The sequence below is a fragment of the Boleophthalmus pectinirostris genome, unplaced genomic scaffold (assembly GCF_026225935.1).
Source record: "Boleophthalmus pectinirostris isolate CB_2022bp ecotype Guang Dong unplaced genomic scaffold, ASM2622593v1 HiC_scaffold_14, whole genome shotgun sequence".
In the NCBI taxonomy this organism is placed as follows: Eukaryota; Metazoa; Chordata; class Actinopteri; order Gobiiformes; family Gobiidae; genus Boleophthalmus; species Boleophthalmus pectinirostris.
Window position 1 is genome coordinate 8305826 of NW_026571047.1, and position 16832 is coordinate 8322657.

The following is a 16832-nucleotide window of genomic DNA, read 5'->3' on the forward strand; positions in this document are numbered from 1 at the left end:
TTACAGCAAAAATTATCATTTCCATCTGTTGTCCATAAGCAGGTGATACAAAGAGCTATGCAAAATACAAAACAGTTACACAAGACGTAACACAGAACAGTAAAAGGCCAGATTAAACGTGTTCACAGACTTGGTTATCCTTCATCCACACTTAAAGGTGCACTATGTAACTCTATACCTGGCATGTAACTAACCAAATTTGTGTTATTCAGCACAGTGGTATAATTCCGAAATCCCTTCACGAGCTCCTCAGAAGTGGGTAGAGAGCCACTGATAGCTCAAGAGCTACAGGTTGGGGACCTCAGCCATATTGTGAAACATTTCAGACAAAGCAACATCTCCATGCAGACAAGCATTTGATGGACACCAGAAAAGTTACACAATGTATCTTTAACTATCATTTCTCTCTGTTCTATCTATTTTCTTTAAACTGTTTATTTTGTATTTCACACAACCAAACACCTTATTTTATCCATGCCTCTTACTTGTATAATTTCATATTTTTGTATTATAGTGATGTTATTTTCTGGTTTATGTGTTACATTTTTATAATATAAGTAATTATTAATAATACTATTATTTAATACTATTTGAGTCCTCATAACCAAAGACACTCTATTGTGCATTCTGACTGTGGGCGGAGTTGCCTCTCCACAGATCTGACCTCTGGCTTTTCATGAAGAAAAAAAAGGTTCAGTACTGTAATGTGAAACATTCCAGACAAAGCAATGGAGACAAGCATTAGATGGACCATCCACAAGAAAAGTTACACAATGCATCCTTAATTAGTTCTCTCTCTTCTATCTGTTCTCTTTATACTGTATATTTTGTATTTCACACAACTGAACACCTTATTTTATCCATGTCTCTTATTTTTGATCATTTTTTATTTTTATATTTTTATATTATAGTGGTGTTACAATAATAATAAAAAAAGCGTATCACACTCTGATTGATGATGTTATTTTTAACGTTAAATAACGTTTTGGCAAAACGCCTTAGTCATATCATGTTTTTTTTTTTTTGCCTATATATACGGTATACTGTGGCCAAAGCAAGAAAAGAGGAATGATCTAACGAAGACTTTCTGCAGAAACGTTGTTTAAAAAAAAAAAAAAAAAAAAAAAAAAAGCTTTTGGACAAATGCTATGCATTTTTTTCACTTTTTTTTTTATAATATTAGTAATTATTAATAATCCCCTTTGGCTCCACCAAGGCTCCTCCGTTCTGCACGCTGCTGTTCCTCTCAGCCAATCAGCTCTCAGAGGGGGCGGGACCTGGGCCGTCACAGAGACACGTGGACCGGGAAGTAGGAAGTAAATAGTAGAGCTCCTGCATTGCCGCTAGAAACAAGTCAACAAACCCCAAATTATAACACATCCTTGCACGGTAGTAGTGTTAACGTGGGCGGAAATACGTGATATCTTAGGGATGCTAGGTTAGCGATTAGTTTTAAAAGATCGGAGTGGGAATTGAGCTGTTTTAATTCATACGACAGAGACAGAAAGCAGCATCAGCACACGAGTGGAACTTTTGACAGGTAGGTCACGTAAGTCACGTAAGTTTAAGGACTTTCCTATTGACAATCTGTTACTAATCAAACACGACGCAAAATGCTACACGTAGACTTTTTACTCGAGGCTAAAGAATTCCCCAGTTAATAAAAGAATGCGTTACAACTTTTACAATGTATTTTAGTAATTAATTTAGGGTGACCAGATGTCCCTATTTCCCCGGGACAGTCCCAGTTTTGAGCCCTGTGTTCCGACTGATTCCAGATTGATCCAAAACCAGTGATTTTTTCCCCAGTTTTATACAAGACATGACCCTAATGTCCCTATTTTTAACCAATTTGATACCTGCCAACAGTAAAGAGAGGCAAAAACTACTTAAAAATGACCATAACACCAAAAAAATGTGACTATGCTGACACATGCTAGGCGTGAATGGGTGAAGTGCAGAACAATTTTCCTTAATTACACACTCGATTCATAATTTTATTATTACCAACTGCCACAAACCAGGGGTGTCCCAGTTTTTATTTTGAAAATCTTGTCACCCTAAATGAATGTGCATATACTGTATTCATCTAGCTGGTCTATGTACATAAGATCCAATTGTAAACTAGTTTGAATATAGCTTTTGCAATAGGCTACGAAGTCCATGTTTTTAAAGTAAACATATTTTGCTTTTTGCCAAATTATTTATGAAAAAAGAAATCTGGGTATATTGCATTAGTGAATTCAAAGTGCAATGTGTAACTTTTCTGACAGAGGATTCGCCACTTTCTTGTCTCCATGGAGATGTAATTGCTTTGCCAGGAATTTCCTACAGCATGGTATTAAACTGGTATAGCTTGCTTTTTTTTCAATTGCAGCTGTTTTTAATGCTAAAGCCTATTGCATAGTTACGTAGCTATTAGGCTTCACCTTTTTAATTTGAAATGTCAAATGGCTTTATGTTTTTTGTGTTAAAAATGCACCTTAACATATAATTCTTTTGATACTTGATCATACTACTTGACAATAGTGAAATTAACCACACTTCTATTGTACCATTGAAAGAAACCTGTTACACCTGTACTGGTCAAGGTGGAGCAGGTTTCTTAATGAATCCTTAATTAAAGGTCATATATTACACAAAGTGGACTCTTGTGAGCTTTAAGCCATGTTATATTGTTGTTACTTCCTCAAAAACAGACCCGGATTTGTGTTTTGTTTCATTTACATGTCTGAGTAATACTTTTATTTTTAGTCCGTATATCTCCTAAGCTCAAAATGCAATGTTCCACCTCGTGATGTCATGAATGATTATAGTGAAAATGTATGGAGTTTAAATGCATAGTGGAGCACTTCCTGTATCACCACAGGGTGTTTTCAGTTTGAGAGGAGAGCTTAGCCTAGAACTTGCGGGGTTTGTGCATTAAACATGTGTGAATGAAACAAAACACAACTCCTGGTGTGTTTTTGAGGGGGCAACGCCATTCTAACATGGCTTAAAGCTCACCGGAGTTAATTTTACATAATATAGTTACACTGCACTGTGCGTGACAAGCTACTAACCATCACAAGACATATGTTTACAAAGACGTTTTACAAAGAGTTGCATTTAGATCCTTTTACTTCCTTGTGTATATTCCTGTCCTCTGCATCCCTGTACTCTTGTCAATAGTTCACACAGCCATTCCTGGGGCTGTGCTAATTTAAATAGCCAAATTGATCTCGGGTTTGATCTGATTTGTCTTTTTCCGTAAAGAGCAGTGCTTTCAATGTGTACTCACTGTATGGGGCTGTGTGTGTTTTGTTCCGCAGCAGGGCACCATGCTGGAGGGGTACAGGCCCGGTGACACAGGCCCTGCTGGGGACCTTGTTTACATGGGGTTTGACGGCTGCCGGAGCTGCGCTGGTCTTTGTCTTCTCCAGTCGACAGGTGAAAAAAAAGAGCACACACTGTTTAAAAAAATAGTTGGAAATGAGTGGATCAAGTGTGGGTCAAAGTCTGAATGGAGTAACTGTCAAATATTATGTAAATGCATTAAAGAAACAGTTCGAGAGTAGCTCAGTTGGTAGAGCGTTTGTCCAATGTCCCATGATGGTTGAGTGGTCAGATCCACTAACCCGCAGGTTGGCTGGTGTGATTCCAACTCCCACAGATGAATGCTGTTGTTGTATCCTTGGGCAAGACACTTAACCCACCTCGCCCCTAGTGTCTGTGTACATTGGTGTATGAATGTGTGTGTGAATGGGTGGTAAAAATGTGACCACTTACCAATTACCATAAAGCAGACCTGCACATTTTTTAGAACTTAAATTGTGTTATAGTTGTTTCTTCTCACCATTTACACTCTTAAAGTATTATTTGGAGTGAGATGTTTCTGCATGTTTGTTAAAGAGACCATATTGCAGGTCAACCCCTGTTTCCTGTTTCTGATGCCCACTGCTCTGTTCTTACATTGTTCTCCAATTTTAGGCTCTTAATCTGTGATGCGTTTAGAATTCAACAGCATTGTGTAGTCATATTGGCTCAGATTTAAAAAATGTACTCAGATGGTTAAGGTAAAAAACTAGATCTATGCACAACACTTTCTGTCCTTTTGCATTTCTATGGAGTTGAGCTGCACTAAAATGTATAAATATTTAAAAATTGAGCAGCGGACAAAAATTTGTGGATGCATATCAGAAACATGTTGAAGAGTTTACAAATGAGGTGAAAACTTCACCAAGTGGAAATTTGTCTCAATGCTAATGCTAATTTTGTGGAATAATAAATTACGGCACAAACTACAGTACACATAAAAACAACTAGGCAACTTTAGTTACATTTTAATTGGTTGTTGTTTTTTAAAATATATTTTACATTTTAATTAGATTTGAGACATAGTGAGCTAACAAGCACACAACAAAGAGCCTATTAATAACAGGACTTTGTAAATGTTAGACTACTCCTTCAAGGCAATATTAAGATTCTAACAAAAGTTCTGGTGAAAATTCACACATTTGCAATTGGTTAAATCCACCTGTTTCTGAGGCTGACCAGGAGGTTTGGGTTTTGATTACAAAAAAAATTGCATATTATATTTTGATATGTTTCCACTTTGTCTTTTCGATCTTAAGGTTTGATCAGATATTTTCGGTTAAAAACCCATGAAAAGTTGAAAATAAACTTAAACTGTCCATCATGAATCAGTGCCTGGCCCATCCATATACTGAGAATGAGAAGAACTTGTATGTGTCCTGTTTCTGCAGGTACTCTTTCTTAATATCTCAATAACATAGGGAGATACGATATGATAAAATATGAGATATGACTTTTTAAAATTTTGATTAAAACTCTGTGTTTACAAACCTGTGGAGAGATTGCCTTATAACAGGGGTGGGCAATATTTTTTTTTCCATTGGGCCACATGAGAAACAGATAATATTGTAGAGAGCCGGGCCAAAATGCTTAACTCAGTTCTGCATAATATTAATTGTATTTCTTTATAAAAAGCATTAAATATCATTGTTTTGATGAGCTGGTAAGACTGGTAAGAGTTTATGTTATGACTAAGCAATGAAAAAGTGAGGCTGCCTTACAAAAATTGTAATAAAAAAAAAAAAAAGCAATTAGCAATGCAGCTTTTGTCCATGCATGAGGTAAAATTATAAAATATGATTATTTTGTAATTCAAAAAAAAAAAAAAAAAAGCTTTAAACAGGCCAGTCACAGTCAACCAAAAGGCCGTATGTGGCTCAGGAACAATGCCCAGATCTGCCTTATAATATAAATAGTTGAAATTGTGTGTGTGACAGTAGCTCAGTTGGTTGGAGTGTTCGTCCACTGATCCAAAGGTTGGCGGTTTGAATCCCACTCTTGACTTAAAGTTTGTTGAGTGGTCAGATCCACTGACCCAGAAACTGGCAGTGTGATTCCAGCCCCCACAGATGAATGCTGTTGTTGGGCCACTTAACCCACCTCGCCTTGTATCTGTGTACACTGGTGTATGAATGTGTGTGTGTGAATGGGAGAGTAGTTCCTTGATGTAAAGCGATTTGAGTGCCTCAAAGATGGAAAAGTGCTTTATAAAAATGTGACCATCTACCATTTTACCAAATTCTTAATCTTAGCAGAGGCCCAGTGCTTACTCGAGTCACTACTCTAGTTCTATCATAAGCTTGGTCACACTCATCATACCCTGTCACCTTTGTGTAACAGCTCCACTATCCCACATATATCTCCCTTTTTCTCAGTGCACTACTCCTTAGACATTGTTGGTATTTTGCTGAGTGTAAGACTATTGGATTTGTCTCCTTCCTAACTCGTTTCTTTGAGGTAAACTTTGCTCGTGCACACCGTATCGATCACCTCCTTTGAATCTTTGACCGACTGGATGTTGCCTTTTGCCAGTGTATTGAGGACTTCCGTGTTGCACTGTTTGAAGCTATTGATCTGACACTGTTCTCTCCTCTGTCTTTTTCAGAAACGCATCCTGGACGGCAGTTTAGGATTCGCTGCTGGGGTAAGTCAAATTAACAACCAGGAGTAGGTGGTCTTTGATTAAAAGTGTTTGGGGAAGCTACCTTTCAAGTTGGAATGAATTTAAGAGTAATGGATGTAACAGTTTAATTTATAGTTAAAGGACATATTATACATTCTTTTGGCTTCACTTCTATTTTAAAGGTCCTGCATTATGCAAAATTGACTCTTGTGTGCTTTAAGCCATGTTAGAATGTTGTTACCTCCTCAAAAACATACCTGGAATTGAGTTTTGTTTCATTCACACATTTGAGTAGCTCTTTCTCTACATATATTATCTACATCCCCAAAACTTAAAATGCTCCATTCCACCTTGTGATGCCTTCAAGTGGTATTTTACAACAGCTCTTTTTAGCTTCAGTTCAGTAGAGACTGGCAATTCCAGGGCTGAAATCATCCAAATGATTCTAGTGTAGGTGTACGGAGATTAAAAACAGAGTGGAACACCTCCTGTATTACCACATGACAACCTGTGTGTTTCTGGAATATTTCAGGTATGTTTTGATGAGGAAATAACATTGTAACATAGATCAGAATAGAAGTTGGTGGTCTAAGGCCCCGTCCATGCTAGAATGTGTTCGAATTGTTTTTGTTGGGGATACAGTGTTCATCCACACTAATCTGACTGAAAACAGAGGCATTTAAGTACTGATCTGATCTGGCACTGTGTGGATGCCTGAAAACGCTCATACACTGATGTTTGTTTATGTGCTGCAAAGTAATTCACTTCCAAAACACTAAGAGGCTAGAATATATGTCCATTCATTTATACGGTCTATGCGTATGACCTGCAGAATCTCTGAAGAGTTTCACCTGAACCATCTCCAACGTGATAGAAGCACAGAACAGACTCAACACCCCTCTGTCACAGAAAGAGCACATATAATCCACTGAGTCGTGTCCTTTAATCCGACAGAAGCTGAACCACATCAGCGCATGATAGCGAGGTGTTTTGCGAAAGCTTAGTTCATGCAAATTAGCCATGAGTTCTTTTTGTTTCGTCTCTGTAAAACGTGAACAAATATGTGCAAAGCTGTGTGGTAGGGAAAGCTGGACGCAGATTGTTTCTGATACGGTGATTCGTTTCAGTGTAAACGTGGTCTAAGAAAAGGTTCAAGTAAGCATACAAAAGTAAGAATGAATGTTAGACTAACTGCTTGGATATGATGTTCCTATTTAGAGTTTGAAGTTAAACACATTTTCTACCATGTTATAATGTTGTTCCGTCATCAAAATTGTGCCTTAGGTGGTTTTATATGTCATTCATGCATGTTTGAGTAATCTAGCGATCTCTCCTGGGCCTTATTCAAACCCTCCTTATGGGTAGCTGTAAGATTCTGCCTAATGCTCAGCCCACAAGATTTCTTCTCTTGCCATTTTTCAAGAATATACAAAAGCAGGTTACGAAACAGTAAACTACAGCTTGACAAACCTGATGTGATGTACAGTAGTTTTATTAGCAGGATACATGCTGATTGTGTTGTCCAAGTCGATGGACCTTTTTCTTTTATCAAGCCACTTTAGATCAATATTGTGATTTACAATGAATGAATGTCATTTGTAGACTTAAAGCTGTTACACACTACAGGAAAATTTGCCTGATTTAGGCAGCAATTTGCTTCTTCCCAAGATTGGGGAGGCAAACTTGTGTCTTCAGATGAGATTTTGTAGCCGCTGCACTCCTCGTGTATGTCAGTGTGACTCTGAGCTGCTCTGTCATAAACTGTAACTACCAAACATCAGCAACGTTACTGTAAGCCAATAAAAACAGAGCGTCAGGGGCAGAGGAGTGATGGACACAGAGGCAAGATACAAACTCGGGAAACAGTGAAAATAATTATTCCTCACCTCTTGTAAAGCTGTACATTTAAACTGCTACAGCTCATCCACATTATCTATAGAATTTGTCCTCCACAAGTAATGCCCCCAGTCCATGAAACAGCACTGAGTCCAGTCTGAAGCGTTCTTTAAAAGTAAAAAGGTGAGAGCTTGTGGATTGGGGTGAAGCTGCAGATTAGCGATAGTGACTCTACTTCCTGTCGACTTCTGTGCATTAAATATCATGTATCTGAAATATTGCACCACATTTCACAAATAATAATAACACATTTTTGACTTATATCTAAATGAGAAGTGCAATGCTCTGAACTTTTGAACACTTAAGTGTCTCAAAGCGAGTGAGGTGCGCTCACAACTTTATAGCCTGTGGTGTGCAGTCCTATTGCACAGCAGTCTTTGTGATTGGAGATTTAAAATCTCATAAGATGCTCCTCATGTCTGTGGTGTGCACTTTTTACCGCACATTTAAAAATTGTTTTAAGATCGAAAAATCCTGTAGTGTTCATGGCGGCCTTTACTCACAGTGAGAAGAATAACCAAAACTTTTATTCCAGTAAGAGTACTGTGACACAGTCAAATATATTACTCAAGTTGAAGTAAAATATGGTGTCTGAATACTACTCGGAGAAGTATAATTTTATTAGTATTTATTTTAGTATTTATTTGATCAAAAACGTACTCAAGTAAATGTGCAGGCGAAGGCAGTCTGGTTCTATGGGGATTCTGAGCCTTATCAAAAAGCTAACATCTTGAAAAGAGAGATGGCCCCAAACAGGTCCTTTAGCAGCTCTGTGAATTACACTTGAGGTTCTGGAGGAGGAAAGCCTGATGTTTATCAAGCAGCTCAGAGTACCGTAACATGACTAAACTCCACATAGGCTTAGATCATTTCAGCACTTTGAATTACAAATGAGCCTGCACTGTGCACACTCGAGTAGACAGAAGCTTTTCAGGCTCTATATGCAACGCAGATGGGACCACATACACTACTACTACTACTACTACTACTACTACTACTACTACCACTACTACTACTACCACCATTACTACCACTACCACTTCTCCTTCTACTGCAACCACTAGTACTTCTACTCCTACTACTACTAATTATTCTACAACTACTATTACCATTACTATCACTACTGCTTCTTCTACTACTACTACCACTTGTCCTTTTACTACTGCCACTACTACTTCTACTACAACAACTACTACTACTAATTTGTCTACTCCTACTTATTACTTATTACTACTACTACTACTACTACTACCACCACTATGACAATGACTACTACTACTACTATTACTACTACTATTACTACCACCACTACTAAAGACTACTTCTACTATTACCACAACTACTGCTGTCACTACTATTGCTACTACTACTACTACTGCTATCACTACTACTGTCACCACTACTGCTACCACCACTACTACTGCTGTCACTACTACTGCTACCATGACTACTACTACTACTACTACTACTACTACTACTACTACTGCTACTACTATTACTACTACTACCACCACCACTATGACTACAACTACTGCTACTGCTACTATTACTACCACTACTACAGCTATCACTACTACCACTACTTCTTCTACTTCTACTTCTTCTACTACTACTACTACTCATAGCTGCCCAATTATTCACCATGGTGTAATCGCTACTCATAGCTTTCAGAGACCAGAATGTGTTTTGCTGTTGCTGTAATAACAACTAGCATTCTAATGGCGCACTTCCTACTAGTTTGCAGAGATAAAAACAACTGCTTGTGTTCATAGAGTTATTTCTTTGTGTGCGTTGTTCCAAAGTATGACATTAAAATTATCCAGCTTGCATTGACTTGTGTTGTGCCAGAAAACACCTGTAGGCTCGCCTTCGCAAAGACCTGATCTGGAACTTCTACTTTTTTACTTTTTTTAGCTGTGGTTGAGTATTCCTGTATCTTTATGTGCATTTGCATAAAATGTTAAACCCCTGTATGTGCTCTGTCTTATATTACTAGTAAAAAACAAAACAAATCTCTGTGGATTCAGTATTTTCCGCTATAATTCACTTTTGCAGACATTTGACAGTGCCTCCCTGTTTTTCTAGTAAATTGGCTGGATTACTAAGCGCTTTGAGTTTCACACATTGACTCATTTCCAAATATCAAGTGAGCTGCAGTTTTGTTGAGCACACTAAACTGAACAGCTTTGTACACAAACTGCCCTTAACTACATTTTCATTATTTTTCTCAATTGGATCGATCTAATTCTGGCTCTGTTCTCCATAAATATCCCAAAGCATGATACAGAAAAAAACAATCTACTACAACTTCACAAACCTGACCAGTGGGGACTCATAAAACATGTTGATATGTTGTTTTCAGCGAATTTAGCATTTTCAAAACAATAAAAGGAAACATGGTGATCTAAATATGTGATGTGTTACAGTTAACAGTTAATATCCCCTCTTTAAAACAATCAAAATGACTACAGATTTTTTTCACTCATCAAAACAAACTAGCATTGTTGTAACCTGCAGTTAGCACATTTAGTCAGATCCCACATTGACAAAATACAAATGAGACATTGAAAGGGGCACCATGTATCTTTTATGGTGGGGTTCGCCACATCCACCTGCTGTGAAATATTTTGTTATTTTTTGGTTATATGTTAAGATTTGAGCTGTACACGGTTGAATTAATAACTACTATGACTAGGGGTGTGCAAAAATATTGAAATATCCATGTATTGTATTGTTTAATTTGTTGATACACAATCAATATCGTGGGCTGCTGTATTGATACATTGCCAAGAGTATTTTTTGGAATATTGTACAAAATTATTTTGTGAAAGAGCTACAGTTGTTGCTTATTTGGAAAAAGTTAACGTGCTTATGCTATATATTTGACATATTCACTGTTTTGATGAGTAAAATGAGTGTTTTTCGTATTAACTTTGCACAAACATAGTGGTTTAAAACTTTTAGTATCACAGCTATAATTTAGCCTTTGGTTTTTACTGGGCCGTATCAGATCGATTTAAAATATATGGTATAGAATCATATTTCAGTTATTGTTACATCCCTACATTGAAGATGTAGCCTCTCCACAGATCTAACCTGTAACTTGGCCTGGTGGTGCTTGTCCCCATGAAAGCACTGAGAGAAGCTGGCCTTCTCTCAGTGACCTTCATGATGAAGTCTTTTGAAATGCTTTCACTTCACAGCTTTGCCATGTCAAGGTTCATTAGTGGGATGCCAAGAATGATCAAGCACTTTTAAAAATGTGTTTATTTTTTTATTTTTAGATAATGGCTTATTGTTCAATATATAAAAGCTGGAACAGTATTTACCGTTTGTACATTTTCTTTGCAAAAGTGGATTTATGTTTTAGTCGTAATATGATATGATTTGAGCCTCAGAGAGGCAAAGGTGCATTGTGTGTAACCTTTCTGGTGAAAGGGTCTGTCAAATGCTTTTCTCCATGGAGACGTAACTGCCTTATCTGGAATGTTTCACAGTATGGCATTAAACCTTTCTGTCTTCATGGAGACCAGGCAACCCTGCTCACAGTGTGAATACCTGTTTTTCTAGGCTTTTTTGAGCTATAAATATAAGGTAAAGATGATTAATGTCATAGTGTGGAACATTCCAGGCAGAGCAATGGCTTATCCATAAAAACAAGCAGGTGAGAGTCCCCTAACCAAAAAGTTCACTTCTAATTGATTCATTCAATGCTGTAAACTAGTTTTAGTATTATCATTTATCACAGTATTTCTGTAGCAATGCATCATGCTTCACGATATTTGTATGCTTTTAACTCCAACAGCCGTCAAACTCAAGCATCTCTTCCCCCTGCAGGACCAGCTCGCGTTCCCATCCACAGTCCCTCGGCGTTCCCCTTTCCCCAGCTATCATCATGCCGTACATCTGCTCCCGTAGCCCGCACAGATGGGGAGCTGGCTAGCCAAAAGCAACGCAACAATAGACTCCACTTCTGTCACCTTGGCCTGTTTTACTGAATAACACACCAAGTAATGTGAGAGAAAGCAGCTTCGGCCGGTGACGTAAATGCTCTGCCACTCACAGCCAATTCCCTGTTTGTATAATTTATCAGGCGGAACTTTTCAAATAAAAGTCAAAATTTACTAGTTTTGATCCAGTTTCAGGCTGCTGGGCACGTCGTATTCCCACAATCCTTAAGGTCATGTTTGGAGACCTTTATAAATAGTTTGTGAATGCGAAAACGGGTTGCTGTGCCATATATAGTGCAAAATCTCTAGTGGAGGATCTGCCACCTGTTTGTCTCCATTGAAATGTTATTGCTTTGTCTAGAATGTTCCACAGTATAGAATAAAACTATCTATCACAAGGGAAATCATCCAAATCATTCTAGTGAAGGTATATGGAGTTTCAAAACACAGTAGAGCACTTCCTGTATTACCACTTGACATCACAAGGTGTAATTGAGTGTTTTGAGCGTATTTATGAGAATAACTCAACCTCTGATAAGAAAACATTATAGTACAGATCAGAAAGGGCCCATATTATGTTATTTTAATGTTCAAAACAGTTAATACACAAGCAGGTTACAGCACTACACTACATTACAAGTCAGGTCTGTGGAGAGTCGCCCCTATTCTCAGAAGGAATTATTGAGAAACAAACAAATGACATGAACAAATGCTAGGTGGATATGTTTAAAGCCATTTGCACCCCCTACCAGAAAAAATTTCACAGTGATTGACTGATTGATTCACGGTCACAGGTATGTTCTGACATTGTTTCACAGAGTCATATTTAACATACCGTATTTTCTGGGCTATTAGGCGTGCTCTTAAGCCTCTAATCCTATCAAAAAACGACCGCGTGCCCCGCAAGCCAGAGCGCCCTATACACAAATCCAGTCGGGTGTCCCAGCACAACTTCAGTAAACTACAAAGCCGCAGCGCACGCAAACACGCACGGAGCAGACAGCGACTGCGCAGCAAAACACACCCACAGCCACACTCATCACTCCACACGGACGAGCAATGGAATGGAGGAACGAACCAAAAAGCGAGTCCAATGTGCCACTCTGAGCCACAACTGAACAACTGAGTCACTGCGAACACGCCAACAATCCGTTGGTCCCAGACAGCACCCTCCCTACACGCCACAACTGAACAAAGCCCAGAGTCACCGTGAACACCACAAACAAAGTCCAACTAACCCATCTAACTGTTGTGTTTCGTTTAAAGTCCAATGCGGTTTATTTGTGAAAAAAGTTCGAAAATATACCATTTAATGACAGTGCGTCTTATAATCCTGAGCACCTAATAGAGCGGAAAGTAGAGCGTCATCTTGACATCAGTTCATCTTCATAAATACAGCAAGAGGAAACAAATAAGTAACAGTACAGCAAAGTACTATAGCGCAAACTAAGTCTCACAATTCATGTATCTACCCAAACATAAAAATTTAAAGTTTTTTATAAACTGGAAGAGAGTGGTGCACAGTTTTAGGTTTTCTGTACAGTTGTTACTTTTAACCTTGTGTACCTTGTACCTTGTGCACCTTTGAAGGCCCTGAACTGTGTCTGATTCTGAACCATGAGCGAAGTCACGATGTCTGAATCCTGTTTTTTTTGGCTCCCGATATGAAACTTTTTTTTTCCGTTCTGACACCAATCTCCATTCAGAATTAGAAGATTGGTATTGGGATGATTTATTAACACTCTTGACGCTGTACCTTGAAGTGCACTGTTTTCTGATCTGTTGTAATGTTTTATAATGTTAATGTATAGTATAATACAATACTTTACAATAATGTAAAGCATTTTGTTTTGTTTCATTCACGCATAAGTGCTATATTAAGCAAAACTGACTCCTGAGAGCTCATTAGTCATGTTCTAATGTTTTTGCTTCCTCAAAACATACCTCGAATTGTGTTTTATTTCATTCACATAGAGTAATCCTTTATTATTAGTCTGTCTTCATCTCCAAAGCTCAAAATGATATGTTCCAATGTGTGATGTAATAATATGACAAGTTATAATACCAATTTTTTTGTGTTCTAATCTGATACTGATTCTTGGCCTCAGTGTATTTGCTCATTAATACCAGTCCGATACCCGTTTTGTTACACAGCACAAAAAGTAACTCTAACTCTATATCTAAAGAAAATCCAATGGAATAAAAGAGATTGTGAGCACTAGACTATAGTATTAGTCATAATGGCCTATCTGATGAATTGTGCTGATTTAAGCATTCTAACTTTACTATGAGCATGAAAACAACAGCCTATAAAAAAACAAAAAACAACAAACAAACAAACAAAAAACAAACAAAAAAACCCCAAAAAAACATGGCTACAGTCTTTGCAGTTCATTTAACCAAAGTTCAGCATCCACACCAAAGGCTAACTGAATTCAGCAAAGAGGTAACACAAATATCTTTCTGTCATTATGAGCATGTTTTAAGGGTCTACAGAGACTCTACATTCTGTAGCAAAAGGAGAAATTCAATTTGTCAAATGGACAAAAGTTTTTTTGATTGAATACGTTTCGCAGCTCATCCAAGCTGCTTCTTCTGTTCTGGTCACTCTGTATTTAACTTGCTCTGAGCTTTAGCAGTGGCATTAGACACAGACGTCAACAGCAACTCCAGATCATCATTCAGGAAAATAAAGAGCGGTATTGGATCCCTGAGTTGGTCTGAGTAGTCGCTGATAGCTGAAAAATGTGCTGTATTAGAGCTTTTGCCGATACCAGTATCACTATCGGAACAACCCAAATGACAGGTATAGCGATATTGATCTGATACCAATGAGTTCTGTATTAAAATGCTGAGAAACTCCTCTACTAACATAACATGATCACTTTTACATAACACAGAATAGATTGTGCATTTATTGCCATCTTGATCTGTCACCTACCATACTGACTTCAGTCTAAACTTTTGTCGATTTTTGTTTAAAGCTGTATTGTGTAACTTTTCTGGTTTGGTGAGATGAAGATGATGAAGATGCTATTGCTTTTTCTGGAATGTTTCACAGTGTGGTATTAAACCTTTCTATCATCATGGAGGCCAAACCAGACCAAGTGACAGGTCAGATCTCGCTCACTGTCAGAAGTCCGTTTTTCTAGGTTTTTTGAGCTATAAAACCACTTGTAATTGAATAATGTTTGATGTCATGCTGTGGAACATTCCAGGCAGCGCAATGATATCTCCATAGAAATAAGCAGATGGCCCCCATACAAAAAGCTACATAGTGCGCCCTTAACACAGAGATTGTTCTGTCTCACAGTGTTAAAAACCCTGAACTGGACCCTGTCACGACTCAGTAATTATGATTTGCGCTTTTGATATTGAGTTTTGCTGTTCTAATTTTGGCATCTTCACGCCCCTGTGATCTGAAATGAGACTCGCCACTGAGCAGAGGATGGAAAATGTCAAATCGTCCCATTGTTTTGAAGTGTTTTTTGGATGGAGCTCTACGGAGGTCTTGAAATTCATCCACATGGGCACTGGCTGTGTTGTGTTGCTCCTGCCATTTGCATGTTGGGTAAGTGCAATGGTTCAATGATGTCACTTGATTTGTTCATGCTCATAATACTTCTAATAAATACACAATTGGAGCACAACCTGGAATGTTTCACAATGTGACATTAAAGCTCCCGTTTGACACTATTTTCTGATCTACTGTTATAATGCTGTTTCCTCATCACACACAGACCTGGAGTTGTGTTTTGTTTCATTCACACATGTTTAACAAACCCTGCATATTTGGCTGACTTCTTCTCTCATATGGAAAACTCTCTGTTCCACCTTGTGATGTCATGTGGTTATAAACAAAGTGCTCCACTGTGTTTTTAAACTCCACCAGAGTCCTGCAATGGGTAACGTTATGGAATTTTACAGTTGGGTAGGCGGGCGGGTAGTGATTACACACGGGCAGGTCAGGACTACATTAGGACTACACCAGGACTGCACCAAGTCCTAAGTCCAAGGACTAATCTTGGATTGAAGAGAGAGAGAACCCCAAGCCCGTGGAGCAAGGTGGCCGAAAAGTGCGATCAGGCGACGCCTGTGAAGTGATGACTTGTTTTTGACAGTCGAGTTGCTTTTGTGAATTCGTATTTGTACTGACGAAAGCATAACCGTTTTATTTCATTTCGTGATTGAAATTTTTGAAGTCATAACTTTTCATTTCGTATACTGATGGATGCTTCAGGTAGAATTATTGTAATTTGTGTGTGATTTATCACGGGCACGGGCGGGTGTGGGTTTAACTTCGATATAATCACGGGTTAATTTGCAGGTGCAGTGCTGTAAACACGGGTTCAGGTGTCCAAAAATGGACACGTGCAGGACTCTGAACTCCGCACACCTTCACTAAAATCATGGATGATTTCAGCTTTGGAATTTCCAGGCTCTACTGAAAAAATATTGTGTGAATGAAACAAAACACATCTCCAGATATATTTTTGAGGATGTAAGAACATTATAACATGGCTTAAAGCTCACAAGAATCCATTTTGTGTAATATAGGGCCTTTAAGTTTCATAACAGAAACCGAATAACATGAAAGAATATTAACAAGAACATAAAACGGCTAGCTTCTTACAGGAGATGTCCCTTGTCTCATACAATTTCCATTAAAACCCTATTCCACTTTCATTTCCAAGTGCTCTTTAAAGATAGCAGCAGTAACAGCGTTGTCAAGTCAATCTGAGATATCATTATAATGTGAAGATGGTGCGTAGATCAGCCTGTATGTATTATGCACGTAATGATGGAAGTGTGACTGATATAAAAGAATGCGTCCTTGTTGTGGAGAAATGCTATTGGATGTTTACAGTAGTGTGAGGGATAATGTTTTCAGTTCTTCATTTCTAGAAGTAGCCTGCAGTAGAGATGCTTATGAATAATGTGACAGATTGGTAATGTGTAATGTGAAATTTTACATTCAGGTTTGTAAGAACATAAAAACTGAGACGATA

General features: G+C 38.1%; 1 protein-coding gene across 1 annotated transcript in view; it reads left to right on the forward strand.

Annotated features, from left to right (window-relative positions):
• The first annotated feature begins 1292 nt into the window (after window positions 1–1292).
• LOC110173678 (zinc transporter ZIP11) overlaps window positions 1293–16832 on the forward strand; it is a 172168-nt gene continuing 156628 nt past the window's right edge. Inside the window, exons 1-3 of the mRNA XM_055150042.1 lie at window positions 1293–1540; window positions 3312–3429; window positions 5960–5998. The gene's annotated coding sequence lies outside the window, so the exon portion shown is untranslated. The remainder of the gene's footprint in view (window positions 1541–3311; window positions 3430–5959; window positions 5999–16832) is intronic.